Here is a 16301-nt window from a genome sequence, read left to right on the forward strand (position 1 = left end):
GAGTCAGAGGGTTGAACACCAGGAGTTCAGTGAATATCTGCATTGGTTTTTTTTTTTAGTTTATTTATTTATTGGCTGCATTGGGTCTTTATTGCTGCGTGTGTGCTTTCTCTAGTTGCGGCGAGCGGGAACTGTTCTTCATTGAGGTGCGCGGGCTTCTCACTGCAGTGGTTTCTCTTGTTGCGGAGCACGGGCTTGAGGCACGCAGGGGCTTTAGTAGTCATGGCTCACGGGCTCAGTAGTTGTGGCTCGCGGGCTCTAGAACGCAGGCTCAGTAGTTGTGGCGCACGGGCTTAGTTGCTCCGCGGCATGTGGGATCTTCCCGGACCAGGGCTCGAACCCATGTCCCCTGCATCGGCAGGCGGATTCTTAACCACTGTGCCACCAGGGAAGTGCCAGTATCTGCATCTTGAATGATGAGCTCCTCAGATTCCTTCCTTCTCCCCTCCCTTTCCCAGAATTTTGGCAGCCAGACACACATAGCCAGGCCAAAGATTTGGAATGTCCTCTCTGGAAAACCTGTCCCCAAAGAAAAGACTCACAAATACTGGAGATTCACCAACTACAAGTTAGCCTCATTGCAGATTATTCTATGTTGAAGGTCTCCAGGCATCAAGATAGATGAATATACATAAAGTTTCCAATCTACCTAGAATATATATATGAGATCATTTAAACACAGAAACATATAGACAAATTAATAAAAATCCATGTTCCTGATCCTCAGACTTAACAGATATTTGCATTCAATCAGATATTCAGTTCCTCACATTAACATAGATGAGAGAATAAAACAACAAACAAAAAATAGAAAAAGGAAACAAAGGGAAAAAAATGCAGAAAATCAAAGAAAAATCCCAAACTCACTTTCATTAATATTCTTGGATATGCGATAATATTGTATCCAAAAAGCAAGATTAGGATGTCATAAAAAAAGAAAAAATGAGATAGAATTCTCTAAAATAAAAACTGTCAACTGAAATAAAAGTTTCAAGAGAATTAGAAGATAAAAGTCAAGGAAATCTCCCTGAAATTAAAACACACACAAAAAAGAGTGAGAAATGGAAAACAGGAGGAAATGATAAGAAATTTAGAAGGCTAATATAAAAGCCAAAATTTGATTAGTTGGAGGTCTAGAGAAAGAAAATAGGAAAGCTGAAGGAAGGTGGTTATCGAAGAGAGAATGTAAGAAAACTTCCTAGAATTGAGGGATTTTAGTCTCCAGATTGAAAAGGCCTAGCACGAAAAACAAAAAAATTACCTGCACCCAGGAATGTCATCATGACATTTCAGAATTCCAAAGATAAATGATTTAAAAAAAAAAAAAAAAACAGAGAAAAAGCAGGTCACATACAAAAGAATCAAGGACCTGAATGATTTAAATGTTCCTAAAGTAATACTGAGACCTCGAAAACAATTCTGAGTGAAAAGGATATTCTATGTAGAATTCTATACTCATTCAAATTACCTGTTAAGTGTGAAATGATGTATTCAAATATGCAAAGAGGTAAATGTTTCCTTCCCTTACTGGCCTTCTCAGGAATCTATTGGAGGATATATTCTAGCAAAATGAAAAAGTACACCAGGAAAGAGGGAGACCTGAGATCCTGCAGGGCGGTGCCGCTGGCCTAGGAAGCAACCGATCTCGAGTGGACCCGGAGGACGTGGTCTCCAGAAACGCAAGTGGGAGAAATAGTATTGATAGGTGATGGACATTACAGAGCTGATGGAGCATGTGAAAAGAGTGAGGAAAGGGACCAGGCTAGGGACCAGGCTGTCTGAGAGCAGGGATGAAATCTGCCTGGTTTGCCACTGGATCTCCAGTGCCTAAGTGTTCCTGGCACATAGAAGGTGCCCAGTAAATCATGTTAAAGGAGTGAGCGAAAGAATGCATAAACGAGAGTTGATCAAGCTTCACGTATGTGCTTTGAGCCAGGCAATACAGCAGACACCTAGAAATACAGGATAAATGTAAGTTTAAATGCATAGCAAAATTCTCAAGAAAGCAAGGACAACTGAGGGACAAACAGGTCACTTAGAAATCATTGCAGGGCTTTAATTTACAAATGTCCAGAGATGCCACATGGCAGGCTCAGGATCACACAGCTGACAGTAACTGAGTGGGCGGGGAGCCCAGGTGGCCATCCTCCCAATCCAGGCTGTTCCCACTTTATCCCTCCCGGCACCTCTCCACTTACTTGAGAACTAGCAGAACCAAGTACAGGGGTTGTGGCCATATTAAAACCTCCACTGCTGGGCTGTGATAAATCCACACACTCAGTGGGATGTAGAAAGCAGGGGTGAAACAGCCCCTTGAGTTTCCCTTTTTAAACCGGTTACAATAATTAAAGAGAACAAAACTGAGTGGAGAATTCTGAAAGAAAATGCTTTCCAGAGAAGTGGTTCTGAACTATTTAGAATAGGGGAAATCTCTTTTAACGTTTCACACAAGAGTAGGGCAAACAACAACTTGAAGCATGCTGGAAGATCTCGAATACTTGCCAAAAAGAAAAGCACCCTCCCTTGATTCCCAACTCCACATCCTCTCCAGCTCCCACCCATTTCTCTACTCCCTTTTATAGCAAAACTCCCTGAAGGGCTGTCTATATGCCTCTCTGCTCTTTCTCCTCTCTGCTCAATTAAATCAGGGCTGCATTCCCATCACCCCATCAGGAAAGCTCTTGCCGAAGTCAGAGCCGTGCTGAATCTGAGATGTTGACTCATTAATCTCACTCCTTCCTGAAACACCTCCTTCACTTGGATCCCAGGACACTGCTCTCTCCCTCCCTCCCTTGCCCTCCTCAGTGTCAGAGCCGGTGTCCTCTTCATCTTCCCTTTTTTTTTTTTTTTTTTTTTTTTTTTTTGCGGTACGCGGGCCTCTCACTGTTGTGGCCTCTCCCGTTGCAGAGCACAGGCTCCGGACGCGCAGGCTCAGCGGCCATGGCTCACGGGCCCAGCCGCTCCACGGCATGTGGGATCTTCCCGGACCGGGTCACAAACCCGTGTCCCCTGCATCGGCAGGCGGACCCTCAACCACTGCGCCACCAGGGAAGCCCTTCCCTTTTTTTAAAAATGGAGTATAGTTTATTTACAATGCTGTGTTAGTTTCAAGTGTACAGCAAAGTGAATCAGTTATACATATACATATATCCACTCTTTTTTAGATTCTTTTCCCATATAGGTCATTACAGAGTATTGTGTAGAGTTCCCTGTGCTAATCTGATTTCAGCTAATCCTGAGTTAGGATACATACTCCATGAGGTATGTGTTGTTGTCCGCATTTGGCAAGTGAATAAATACAAGCTCAGCAAATTATGTAGCTTGTCAGAATCACACTAGCAGAAAGAAAAACTCAGGCCCATTCCCAGGTGGGTCTGACTCCCATACCTGGGCACTTACCTTCCCTGGAAGTCCATGCCCTAATGGAGGGCCACTTTCACTCCTTGATATCTGTTGTAAAAATAGAGCAGTACTTTAGAAAATAATATGAGGCGTGGGTATACTATAATATCATCACTGAGTATGGGACTTGACCCTGCACCACATAGAGGTATATTATACACAACTGACTAGAGTTTACAAGTCCTTTTTTTTGAACTGATTAAATGTCTTTTATTAAAATTTAAATTCCCATAATATTGTAATAATAAGTGCTCACATAAAAAGCAAATAGAATAGACTCTGGTCATTTATAAAATAGCATTATATGAAACGAGTCTCAATAAATTTTAAAAGATTGAAATATTTAAAAGTATCTTCTCTGACCACAATGGAATGAAACTAGAAATCAATAATAGAAGAGAAACTGGAAATTTTACAAATATATGAAAATTAAGCAACATACTGTTTTTTCAATGAAGGTATAATTGACATATAACATTATATTCATTTCAGGTGTACAAAATAATGATTCAATGTATGTATATATTGCAAAACGATCACTACAATAAGTCTAGTTAACACCCATCACCAGACATAGTTACAGATTTTCTTTTCCTTGTGATAAGAATTTTTAAGATCTACTCTCTTAGCAACTTTCAAATATACAGTACAGTGTTATTAACCACAGTCACAATGCTGTACATTACACCCCCGGACTTATTTTTTTTTTTTTGCGGTATGCGGGCCTCTCACTGTTGTGGCCTCTCCCGTTGCGGACCACAGGCTCCGGACGCGCAGGCTCCGGACGCGCAGGCTCAGCGGCATATGGGATCCTCCCAGACCGGGGCACGAACCCGTATCGCCTGCATCGGCAGGCGGACTCTCAACAACTTGCGCCACCAGGGAGGCCCCACCCCCGGACTTATTTTATAACTAAGTTTGTACCTTTCGACTATCTTCACTCATTTCACTCCATCCCCCAGCCCCCTGCCTCTGGTAACCACCCATGTGTTCTCTGTATCTATGAGCTCGTTTTTTCATTTGTTTTTTGGTTTGTTTGTTTTAGATTCCACATATAAGTGAGATCATATGGTATTTTTCAATTAGCATAATACTCTCCATGTTGTTGAAAATGGCAGGATTTCCTTCTTTTTTTATGGTTGAATAATATGCCATTGTGTATGTATGTGTATATATTTCTATCATATATATATATACATATTTCACATTTTCTTTGTCCATCAATGGACACTTTGGTTGTTTCCATATCTTGACTATTGTAAATAATGTTGTAATGAACATGGGGGCATAGATATCTTTTCCAGTTAGTGTTTTTCTTTCTTTCAGATAAATACCCATATGTGGAATTGCTGAATCATATGGTAGTTCTATTTTAAATATTTTGAGGGACCTTCATACTGTTTTTCACAGTGACTGCATCAATTTACATTCTCACCAACAGTGCCCAGGGGGTTCTCTTTTCTCCACATCCTTGCCAACACTTGTTATTTTTTATCTTTTTTACAACAGCAGTTCTAACAGGTGTGAGGTGATATCTCACTGTGGTTTTGATTTGTATCTCCCTGATGATTAGTGATGTTGAACATGTTTTCATGTACCTGTTGGCCATTTGTATGTGTTCTTTGGAAAAATATATATTCAGGTCCTCTGCCAATTTTTAAATTGGGTTGTTTGGGGTTTTCAGATATATGATTTGCAAATGTTTTTTCCCATTTGGTAGATTGCATTTTCATTTTGTTGATGTACAGCATAGTGACTACAGTTGATAATACTGTATTGTATATTTGAAAGTTGCTAAGAGACTAGACTTTAAAAGTCTTCATCACAAGAAAAAAAATAGGCCACTATGTATGGTGATGGATGTTAACGATACTTATTGCGGTGATCATGTCATAGTGTATACAAATATTGAATCATTATGTTATACACCTGCAACTAATAATGTTATATGTCAATTATACCTCAGTAAAAAAACAAAAACAAAACCCCAAAGCAATATGGTCTTGGCATAAAGACAGACATATAGACCAATGTAACAGGATAGAGAGCCCAGAAATAAACCCTAACATACATGGTCAAGAATCCAACTTCCCCAGAAGGCATTCCTACCAACTGTTCAGTCGCTATGTGAGTGACTGAGTGGGAGCTCTCCCACAAGTTCTGGAAGCTTCTTGGCTTGACAGTAAGCCCAGGGCTCTCAGTTGCTGTCTTCCATCCCTGATGCCTGGTTGGTGGCAAGAAGACTGGTGAAAACAGCAGCAAAGCAAGTGGTAAGGGTAAATCTGTGATCTGTAATAAGTCAACTTGCCCGATTATAAAAATATCAACCGTGTTGTGTTGCCATCTTCAAAACGTCAGATCTTACGTCTGGAGAAGGAAGCTCACATCTTTCAGACCCATGAATATTATCCAGACTCTATTGCTCAGATGGGCAGAGCAGAGGTTTTAATTTTAATGAAGTCCAACCTACCAGTTTTTTCTTTTCAAAAGTGTGGATCACGCTTTTGGTGTTGCATCTAAAAAGTTATCCCCCAACATAAGGTCACTAAGGTTTTCTCCTATGTTATCTTCTATGAGTTCTATAGTTTTGTATCTTACATTTAAGTCTATGGGCTATTTTGAATTAATTTTTGTGAAGGGTATAAGGTCTGGGTCTATATTCTCTCTCTATCTCTCTTTTTTGCACGTGGATGTCCTGTTGTTCGAGCCCCATTTGTTGAAAAGACTATTCTTTCTTTTACCATTTAATTGCCTTTGCTCATTTGTCAAAGATCAGCTGACCATATTTGCCTGGGTCTATTTCTGGGCTCTCTATTCTCTTCCATTGATCTATTTGTCTTATTGCTCAGATTGGAATTTCAGTGGAATTATTGGACAATCTGTCTCAGCAGACAAAAGCAAAGCTGCAGGAGCCTCAGCTAATTTGTTGACTTGATTCACAGAAAAGATGTTGGACAATTTCTACAGTTTTGCTTGGTTATTTGCTGTCGCTTGGGCCCAGATGACACCAAGGCCATCTGAAATGTTTATTCAGGCAAGTGTGGTTCTGAATGGTATGAAAAACAAGTAGCACAAAATCTCTTTTTTAGAAAACAATTTGAATAAAGTCATTTTTAAAGGATTCTGAAGCTTATGTCGTGAACATAAACAGCACCATTTAAAAGCAAGAGATGAAAAGGCTAATGAAGCTTCAGTTTAAAAACATCTTAGTGATGGTGAAGCTTAATTAGAAGAAATTTTACAAAATGAAAAATATGGAATAATGAAAATAATGAAACATGTTGATTATTTGTTACTTCTTTCCTAATATTATTTAAAATACTATTTAGAGTCAAAATGTTTTATTTGTTTTGGATAAACATGTATTATTTACTTGAAAAAAAAAGTGCATCAACTAACAAAATACCCAACTTATAAGACGTGTAGTTTGATTTACTGTGTTCATTATTGACCAAAACTTAAAATTCTAACTTCCCGAAATAAATATTTCATGAGTTATTTATTTTTTGGAAGGAGCACTTCAGGAACAACCTATAGATAAGGATTGGGTTCCAATTCCTCTTTATCCCTATAATATTCTCTCCTTTTATGATAAAATATAAACATGCAAAAAAACACACCCCTTGAATAGGCTCCTTTCTACATTTTTTTGCCTAATGAACTACATTAGGTAAATTACAAAGGTCAACCAAACTGTGGTTCTTTCCTACTTCGCAGATTTCTAAGACACTTTTTAATTCACACCACAGAAATAAGAAAGAACATCGTCAATGAATTCTTCTTAATTGTAGAGAACTTATGAGAGGGAAATTAACACAGTGTTATGCGATGACAAAATGAGGGCTGAAAGTCAACAAATTGAGCTCATTTTAAAAATGTCGGGCTTCCCTTGTGGTGCAGTCGTTAAGAATCAGCCTGCCAATGCGGGCGACATGAGTTCGAGCCCTAGTCCAGGAAGATCCCACATGCCGCGGAACAACTAAGCCCGTGTGCCACAAGTACTGAGCCTGTGCCCTAGAGCCCACGAGCCACAACTACTGAAGCCCGTGTGCCTAGAGCCCGTGCTCCACAACAAGAGAAGCCACTGCAATGAGAAGCCCGTGCACTGTAATGAAGAGTAGCTCCTGCTCACCGCAACTAGAGAAAAGCCCGCTCAGCAACGAAGACCCAATGCAGCCATAAACAAACAAACAAACAAACAAATAAATAAAAAGAAAAAAGTGAATGGCTTTAAAATAAATATTCCCAGCCCTTTATAAGAACACATGATGACATGGGAATTCCCTGGTGGTCCAGTGGTTAGGACTCCACGCTTTCACTGTCGAGGGCACGGATTCGATCCCTGGTCAGGGAACTAAGATCCCACAAGCTGCGTGGCTCGGCCAAAAAAAAAAGAACACACGGTGACAATATCCATATGGTGCTTCAAACATCAACAGGAAGACTTCCAGACTGTTCTTTGGTCTATCCAGCCTGCTAGCAGAGGGGGAAGTGATTATGGTGTTCCAGCCACAGAGCTATGTAGCAAGTGGACAGAATCGTGGACATATTTCCTTCAGAGGACAACACAGACTTCTTAGTTGTTTTCAACTCTGAAAAGCCTCTATCACCTGGACTCTACAGATGGTGCTGCCGGGAGTACAGTCCCCAAATCACTAAAAGGAAGCAGTCCTTGAAGAAATGGCTGAATCCAGAGCTGGGCAGGCAAAGGGCAGAATGACCCTGGAACATCCTGTTGTTTCAGAAAGTAAGGAAAATTCCAAAGAATTATGGCTGCATGCCAATGGCACACAGGATCTAGCTGAAAGATGCTCCCTTTGGTCAAATATAGGACAGTTTGAGCATCAAACTAAATAATTTAAAAGAATTCATGAATTGATAATAAATAAGGGGCTGAGGGCAAGCTCCTCTTTGTAGTGGAATGCCAACTAATACATGTTTAAGGAATGACAGAGTTAGAAAATCACCATTTAGTAAACATCACAGTAATAATTGACTCAGGCAAGAATCAGCAATGGATGCTATCATTGAGTGCAAGTGTGCTGGGGAACAGGATGTTGTGAACAGTCACAAACATCTTCCCACCAATTCTCTGTTAATCACAAAGGGAAAAAAGGTGCCTTTATAGTGCGGACACCTGGCAAACACAACCTGAACCAAGTGATCCAAGTTAGCATCACAAAAAGTGGGACAAACTGACATCACTTGCCTCCTGGTATGATGCACTGAGTATTCCTGACAGTGATGCATCAGGCAAAACTGGTCATTCTACAGAACAAATGGTCTATATTCTTCAAAATACCAATGTCTTAAAAGCAAAAAAACAAACAAACAAAAACAAAAAGGCTGAGAAAATGTTCTAGCTTAGAGACGGTAACTAAATACAGTGCATGATTCTAGATTAAATCTTGGGAAAAGATGCTATAAAGGACAATACTGGGATAAAAAATTGAATGTTGACTGAATATTATGTATCAATATTAAATTTCCTGAATTTAATAATTGAACTGTGGCTGTGTAAGAGAATGTCCTACTTCTTAGGAAACACATACTGAAGTATTCATGGGCAAAGGAGCATGATGTCTTGAACTTGCTTTCAAATGGCTCAGAAAAGAAAAGAATAATACGTATTATATTGTGAATCGAGGTGAAAGACACATGGGAGTTTGTTATAGTATTTTTACAACGTTTCTATAGGTCTAGCTCTTTTCAAAATAAAATGTTTAATAGAAAAATAAGGTTGGGGCACTTCCGCTTCTGGTAATGGTTGAGTAAATCCTATGAAAGCAACCTCCACAGGGGGAGAAATTAAAAAAAGATAAACTCTGGATTTTATACAAAAAATCAGCCAAATAAAGCCCCTAGAGAGTGAACTATTTAGTTACCAAATAAAAGTGCAACAATATCTCTAAAGGCTGAAAGAAAAAGAAAGTCAACCCAGAATTCTATATCCCATGAACACATCCTTCAGAAAAAGGGGAAAATAGACATTCTCAGATAAAAGAGGGAAAATAAAAAAAAGAGAATTCATTGCCAGCAGATTTGCAGTACAATAAATGCTAAAGGAACTCCTACACACTGAAGGTGTATGATACCAGATGGAAACTTGGGTTCTCAGAGAGGAATAAAGAGCATCAGTGGGCCTCCCTGGTGGCGCAGTGGTTGAGAGTCCGCCTGCCGATGCAGGGGATACGGGTTCGTGCCCCGGTCTGGGAGGATCCCATATGCCGCGGAGCGGCTGGGCCCGTGAGCCATGGCCGCTGGGCCTGCGCATCCGGAGCCTGTGCTCCGCAATGGGAGGGGCCACAACAGTGAGAGGCCCGCGTACCGCAAAAAAAAAAAAAAAAAAAAGAGCATCAGTAAGTAAATATGTGGGTAAATATAAAGGTCTGTGTTTTCTTCTTCATTTTATTATAATACGTATGACTCTTTACACCTAAAAATGACAACATTGTCTTGTGGGGTTAATGAAATACATGTAAATGTGTGTACATACATACAATGTATACATACAGTGCTATGTATATTGGAGAAGGGATAAATGGATCTATATGTTACAAGCTTTCTATATTTAGTATACTGCTAACTCTATATAGACTGTGAAAATTTAAGAATGAATAATGTAATTCCTGGAAAAACCACCAAAAAAAAAAAAGTGGAAAGAAAAAGTATAACTAAAAAGCCAATAGAAAAAAATGAAATAGACTTCTTTAAGAGGCAAGGAAGGAAGAACCAGAAGAACAAAAAATGGAGGAGGTGAACAGAAAACAATAAAATAGTAGGTAAGAAAGGAACTTCTCAACCTGATAAAGGTCATCTACAAAAAACCTACAACTAACACCGTCCTCAATAGTGAAAGGCCAAAGACTTTCCTTCTAAGATCAGAGACAAGGCAAAGATGTCCACTTCCACTTCTCCTATTCAACATAGGACTGGAGGTCCTAGCCAATGCAGTTAGATGCAAAATAAAAGGCCTACAGATTGGACAGGATCAAATAAAGCTGTCTTTATTTGTAGACAACATGATCTGGCACACAGAAAATCCCAAGGAATCTACAAAACAGCTATAATAACTAATAGATGAATTTAAGAACAGAATATGCAGTTGATTTTTATATATTGACCTTCAACCTTATTAAATTCATCTGTTTCATTGCAAAATGGGTTTATTCAGGAATTGGCAAGAATTGCAATTTGGGGACTTCCCTGGTGGTGCAGTGGTTAAGAATCTGCCTGCCATTGCACGGGACATGGGTTCGATCCCTGGTCTGGGAAGGTTCCACATGCTGCGGAGCAACTAAGCCTGTGCACCACAACGACTGAGCCTGTGCTCTAGAGCCGGGGAGACACAACTACTGAAGCCTGGGTGCCTAGAGCCCATGCTCTGCAACAAGAGAAGCCAATGCAATGAGAAGCCTGCACACTGCAAGGAAGAGTAGCCTCCGCTCGCGGCAACAAAAGAAAGCCCGTGCGTAGCAACGAAGAGCCAACACAGCCAAAAATAAATAAATAAATTTATAAAAGAAAAAAAGAATTGCAATTTGGGACATGCAATCTACAGGGAACCACAGGCAAGTCTGGAGAACAAAGGAGAGAAAACTCTTTTATAGAGGAGAAGGGGGAGTTGGGAGGAGCTATTATAAATAAAGAGTCCATTGGAGGAAACTGGGAATTCAGAGTGTAGTGGCTTTTCATTAGCTGAGTTGTGACAGTCTCTCAATGGCTAGGCTATTTCCTGGCAGGGAGAAATTCTTCCTTCTGCTAGGTAGTAAAGTGGTAACCTTCTTCCCATTAGAGATACAAAGGTCCAGTCAGTCTCTTCCTGTTGGGTCTGCAGTTGACAGTGGAACGGTAGGGCGTGAGAGCTTACCCCTCTGGCTTCCCGACTCCATTTTAAATGAGGTTTCTGTTTATTAACTTTCATAGCACAATTTTTAATGAGTGTGTAGTACTCCATGGTATATTTGCCTTAGAAATGCCTAATGAAAGTACAGCTTCCCTTAGCTCCCCAGTCCAGAGATGGGATGAGATACCAGTAATAAAATTTATGACTACCATTTATTAAAATGTGTATCTGAAACTGTGCCAAGTGCTTTATGTACATCTTACATGAAGTGGGTACTATTTTTATCCCCATTTAACAATGAGAGACAGTGGTGTACTGGTAAATGTTTTATAACCACTCTCTAGGGAAAAAAACCTGATTCATAGCATTTACCAATTTCCATGGTGTAAATAATCCCACTATGGCCAATTTCGAGCTATCAGCATGACATCACCGAACACAGAGTTGGGAAGAGATGAACAGTAGCACACCATTATATAGTTTTGCCACCATACAGAAACAATGGAGAAAAATAACCTTTAGAGCATAGAAAATAGTAAAATGTAATAAAATGAGGAAGTAATGAGTTTTAATTATTTATTATGGTTGTTTAATATAAGGTGTTTATTTGTAACTTTTTATAATTTAATTTTTGATAATAGCTGTGTTTAATAACCCACTTGTGAAATTCTTGAAATTTTGACAGTTGGCTCTTGCCACCACTGAAAAGAGATTAAGTCACTTGTACAGCCATTGGACTTCAAATGTCATCCTCTCAGCTCTAGGACCATTTTGCCTTATCTGTTGATGCCTGCTGTAAGCCAGATACATATTAGTCCCTGTAGAGAATCACATGTGAATAGATAAAATGCGGGAGGTGTATTTAATAGTACAACGCAATACATTCTATGGGGTGGTGTGGTGCGCACACTGAGAAAAGATGAGTCAGTCCTATCTTGGGAAATTAGGTGTTTTAAAGGGAAGGTGACACTTAGGCAACTATCAACAATGGCTGCTGACATCACGAAACAGAGACAACCTGACACTGTGTGCCTCCTGACAGAAGGACCACCACCTCCTATAACATAGTAATGCCAAGAAAGCAAAACTCAAACCTTCTGAATTTGATTTACTACCTACAGTCTACTACCAATTTAGAGAAAATCAAAAGACAAAGTAACAAATGAAATTACCCTACAGGGACTGAATCAACAAAATCTAGACTGTGAGAAACACTATAGGACAAAGAGTCCAATTTCTTCTACAAATAAATTGCAAGGAAAAAATGTATGGATCTTACTGGGAACTTGATTTAAATAAATTGTAAATAAATTCTCCAACAAGACAGTTGGGAAAATATGAACAGCGACCACATATTTTGTGATACTAAGAAAATATTGTTAGTTTGTTAGTTGTATAATATCACTGCAGTTAAATTTTGTAAAAAAAAAAAAGGTTCCTATCTTTAGATATACATATTGAAATATTTATAGAGGAAATGATATCTAAGATCTTTTCAAAGTTCTATGAGGACATGTATGTTCAATTGATCTTTAACAAGGGTGCCAAGACAATTAAATGGAATAAAGAATAACCTTTTCAACAAATGGCGTTGGGACACCTGGATATCCATATGCAAAAGAATGAAGTTGGACTCCTACCTCGCACTGTACACAAGACTTAACTCAAAGTAGATCATAGACCTAAATGTAAGAGCTAAAACTATAAACTTCTTAGAAGAAAATACAGGAGTAAATCTCTGTGGCCTTGAGTTAGACAATGTTTTCGTAGATATGACACCAAAAGCACAAGCAACAAAAGAAAGAAATGGATAAATTGGACTTCATCAAAAGCAAAGACTTTTGTGATGCACACAATATCATCAAGTGAAAAGACAACCCATCAAATGGGAGAAAATATTCACACATCATATCTCTGAAAAAGGACTTACATCCAGAATATAAAAAGAATGTTTGCAACTCAACAATAAAAAGACAAATAAAGGCAAAGGATTTGAATAGTCATTTCTCCAAAGAAAATGCAAATATCCATTAAGCACATGAGAAGTTACCCAGAACCATTAGTCATTAAGGAAAATATAAATCAAAACCACAATGAAGGGCTTCCCTGGTGGCGCAGTGGTTGAGAGTCCACCTGCCGATGCAGGGGAACGGGTTCATGCCCCGGTCCGGGAAGATCCCACATGTCACGGAGCGGCTAGGCCCGTGAGCCATGGCCGCTGAGCCTGCGCGTCCGGAACCTGTGCTCAGCAACGGGAGAGGCCACAGCAGGGAGAGGCCCGCGTACCGCAAAAAAAAAAAAAAAAAAAAAAAAAAAAAAAAAAAAAAAACGACAATGAAATACCACTTCATATCCACTAGAATGGCTAGACTTAAGAAGACAGACAATACACTTTGGCAAGGATGTGGAGAAATTGGAACTCTCATATTGGGTTGGCTAAAAAGTTCGTTTGGGTTTTTCCGTAAGATGTTAATGGAAAAATCCAAACGAACTTTTTGGCCAACCCAATATATTTCTGGTGGTAAATGGTGCAGTCACTTTGAAAAACAGTTTGGCAGTTCCTCAAAATGTTAAACATAGAGTTACCATCTGACTCAGCAATTCCACCACAAGGAAGAGAAGTGAAAACATATGTCCACACAAAAACTTGTACACAGACGTTCATAGCAGCATTATTCATGAGGCCAAAAAGGTGGAAATAACCCAAATGTCCATCAACTTATTAATGAATAAATAAAATGTGGTTATCCATACACTGGAATATTATTCAGCCATAAAAATAATGAAGTACTGATACATGCTGCAACATGGGTGAATCTTGAAACTTCTGCTAAATGAGAGAAGCCAGTCACAGAAGACCACACATTTTATTATTTGTATGAAAATGTATGGAATCAACAAATTTATGAGACAGGAAGTAGACTGGTGATTGTTTACGGATAGGAGGAGGGCTGGGGAAAGGACTGACTGCTAATGGGTAGGGGTTTCTTTTAAAGGAAAGATGAACATGTTTGAAAATTAGATCATGATGATGGTTGCACAATATGGTGAGTATACTAAAAACACTGAAATTGTACATTTAAATGGATGGATTGTATAGTATGTGAATTATAACTCAATAAAGCTGTTTTAAAAAAATTCTATAAGGAGGGGAAATAAACAGAAATAAGATCAGCTGTAGGCTGGTAAGTGCTAAAGCTGGGAGATGAGTACAGGGGGATTCATAATACTATTACCTCTAGTTTACATTTAGAATTTTCTGAAAGAAAAATTGGATACAACATTTCCTAGAATTTTCAGAGGTGCTTTCCAAATGTTTTCTGGCCTCCTCCAGCTCATGGGCTCGGAGAAGGCCACCCGTCCTTCTAGGTGGGGTGGAGTGGGTTTGTTTTACACATAACCTGAGCTGCTGCTGGCCACTTCCACCATCTTTCTACTCCATTGACCACTCTGCCCACTCACGGGCAGCTTGGCCAACCTCTGCCACAGCCTGGTCTCTGGACCAACAGTGGGCCTCTGCCAGGGCCGTGCCCCCCTCCCTGCCTCCTCCTTCAGACCACTGACCTCTTGTATGTCTTCCCTTCTACTTGTCACCAGCAGCCCTGTCAGAGGGGGAAGCCACAGCAGAGCAGCTGGGATCCCAGTGACCCAGCTCTTGCCTCCACCCCTCAGCCCTCTCTGTCCCCCACACAGACTCTCCCAGAGGGTGAAGCTCAGGCACAGCTTCACACATCACCTAGGCCCCCAGGTGATGCTCCCTCTGGCCTCTCTGTTAAGCATCCTCCTCCCTCCGGCTGCTTCCTGTGCTCTCTGTGCTGCCAGCTCTCTTCCAGCAATCTCAGCCCAAGGAAAGATCTAAGCAGTTCTGACTCAAAGTGAAGCTGACTTCCTTCCTACATGGCTCTTGAGCCCTGAACAAATCAAGGGATGTATGTATGTGCACATAGAGGTCCCTGGAGATTTGCCACCAGTTAAAAAGCCCTAGAAAGGCTCTGGAACATTCTACAACAATTAGGGGGTGGGTCCAACCAGTTAGGTAGCTCTGCTTGAGTTCTCACACCTGTGTGGTCCCTGACAGCCAAAATCCAGAGTTACACGGGTTTTGGCATGAAATATGAAGTGTGGCCTGGAGGAAAGATCAGAGGAGGAACTGAAGTCCGGCTGGGACAGCAGGGTTGGAGAGGAGGAAGGGCCACATGACAAACGGCAGAAGCAGAATTGCCAGGACTTGGTGACCAGTTGCATGTAAGGATTAAGAAGAGTTCCAGGTTGGGGGACCAGGTGAAAGGTGATGTCCTTAGCTGGGACAGAAAAGGAAAGAGGACTGGGCTCAAGTGTGATTGTTGAAATGGAATGCCTGTGAATGCCTCGGTGGGGATAGAGGGGCTTAGCTGGAAACTGAGGTCTAGAGCTCAGGTGAACCAGCAATACTGAGGACTAGAAGCTGCAGGCGTGGCATCTACATCAGGGCTCAGAGGCCTCTCTCAGAGATAGGGTGAACGAGTGGTCTGGTCCTGGTTTACACCCTCTGTCCTGGTTTATGCCTATAAACCTATCCCTGTTAGCACCTCCTGCACTCTCAAAAGTGTCCCAGTTTGGATGACAAACTGCCTTCCAGTCACAGCTCTGCTTCTTTCCCGCTGTGTGACCTTGGAGCAAAACATTTCTGCTCTTGGAGTCTCCGTTTCTTTCCTCTGCAAAAGATGGAGATTGAACAGTGAGCTGAAATGTCTCTTCCTCTGAGAAGTTGTGTCCATCTTATCTGGTGCCGTTTCTCTTGGGGTTCAGGTCACCTGATGTGGGATGTCAGTCACCTCCGAAGAGAGCGCTTGTGTGTGTGTGTTGAGGGGGCATCTCTCTGGGGTACCGAGGCTGAGGACGAGAGTCCATGGAGCCCTTTCAGCACCAGCCTATGTCTATGCTGGAGCTATCTGGCTCACGGACTGGTGGCAATCGGTGAGAAGGCGCCGGGAACTTGGAAAGTGGGGGCAGATGGGGGCGGTATTAGGCTTCGGCGACAAGCTGGGAAGGCAGTGGGATTTGAAGTTAAACC

This window comes from Mesoplodon densirostris, chromosome 14, assembly GCF_025265405.1.
Source record: "Mesoplodon densirostris isolate mMesDen1 chromosome 14, mMesDen1 primary haplotype, whole genome shotgun sequence".
Taxonomy (NCBI): domain Eukaryota; kingdom Metazoa; phylum Chordata; class Mammalia; order Artiodactyla; family Ziphiidae; genus Mesoplodon; species Mesoplodon densirostris.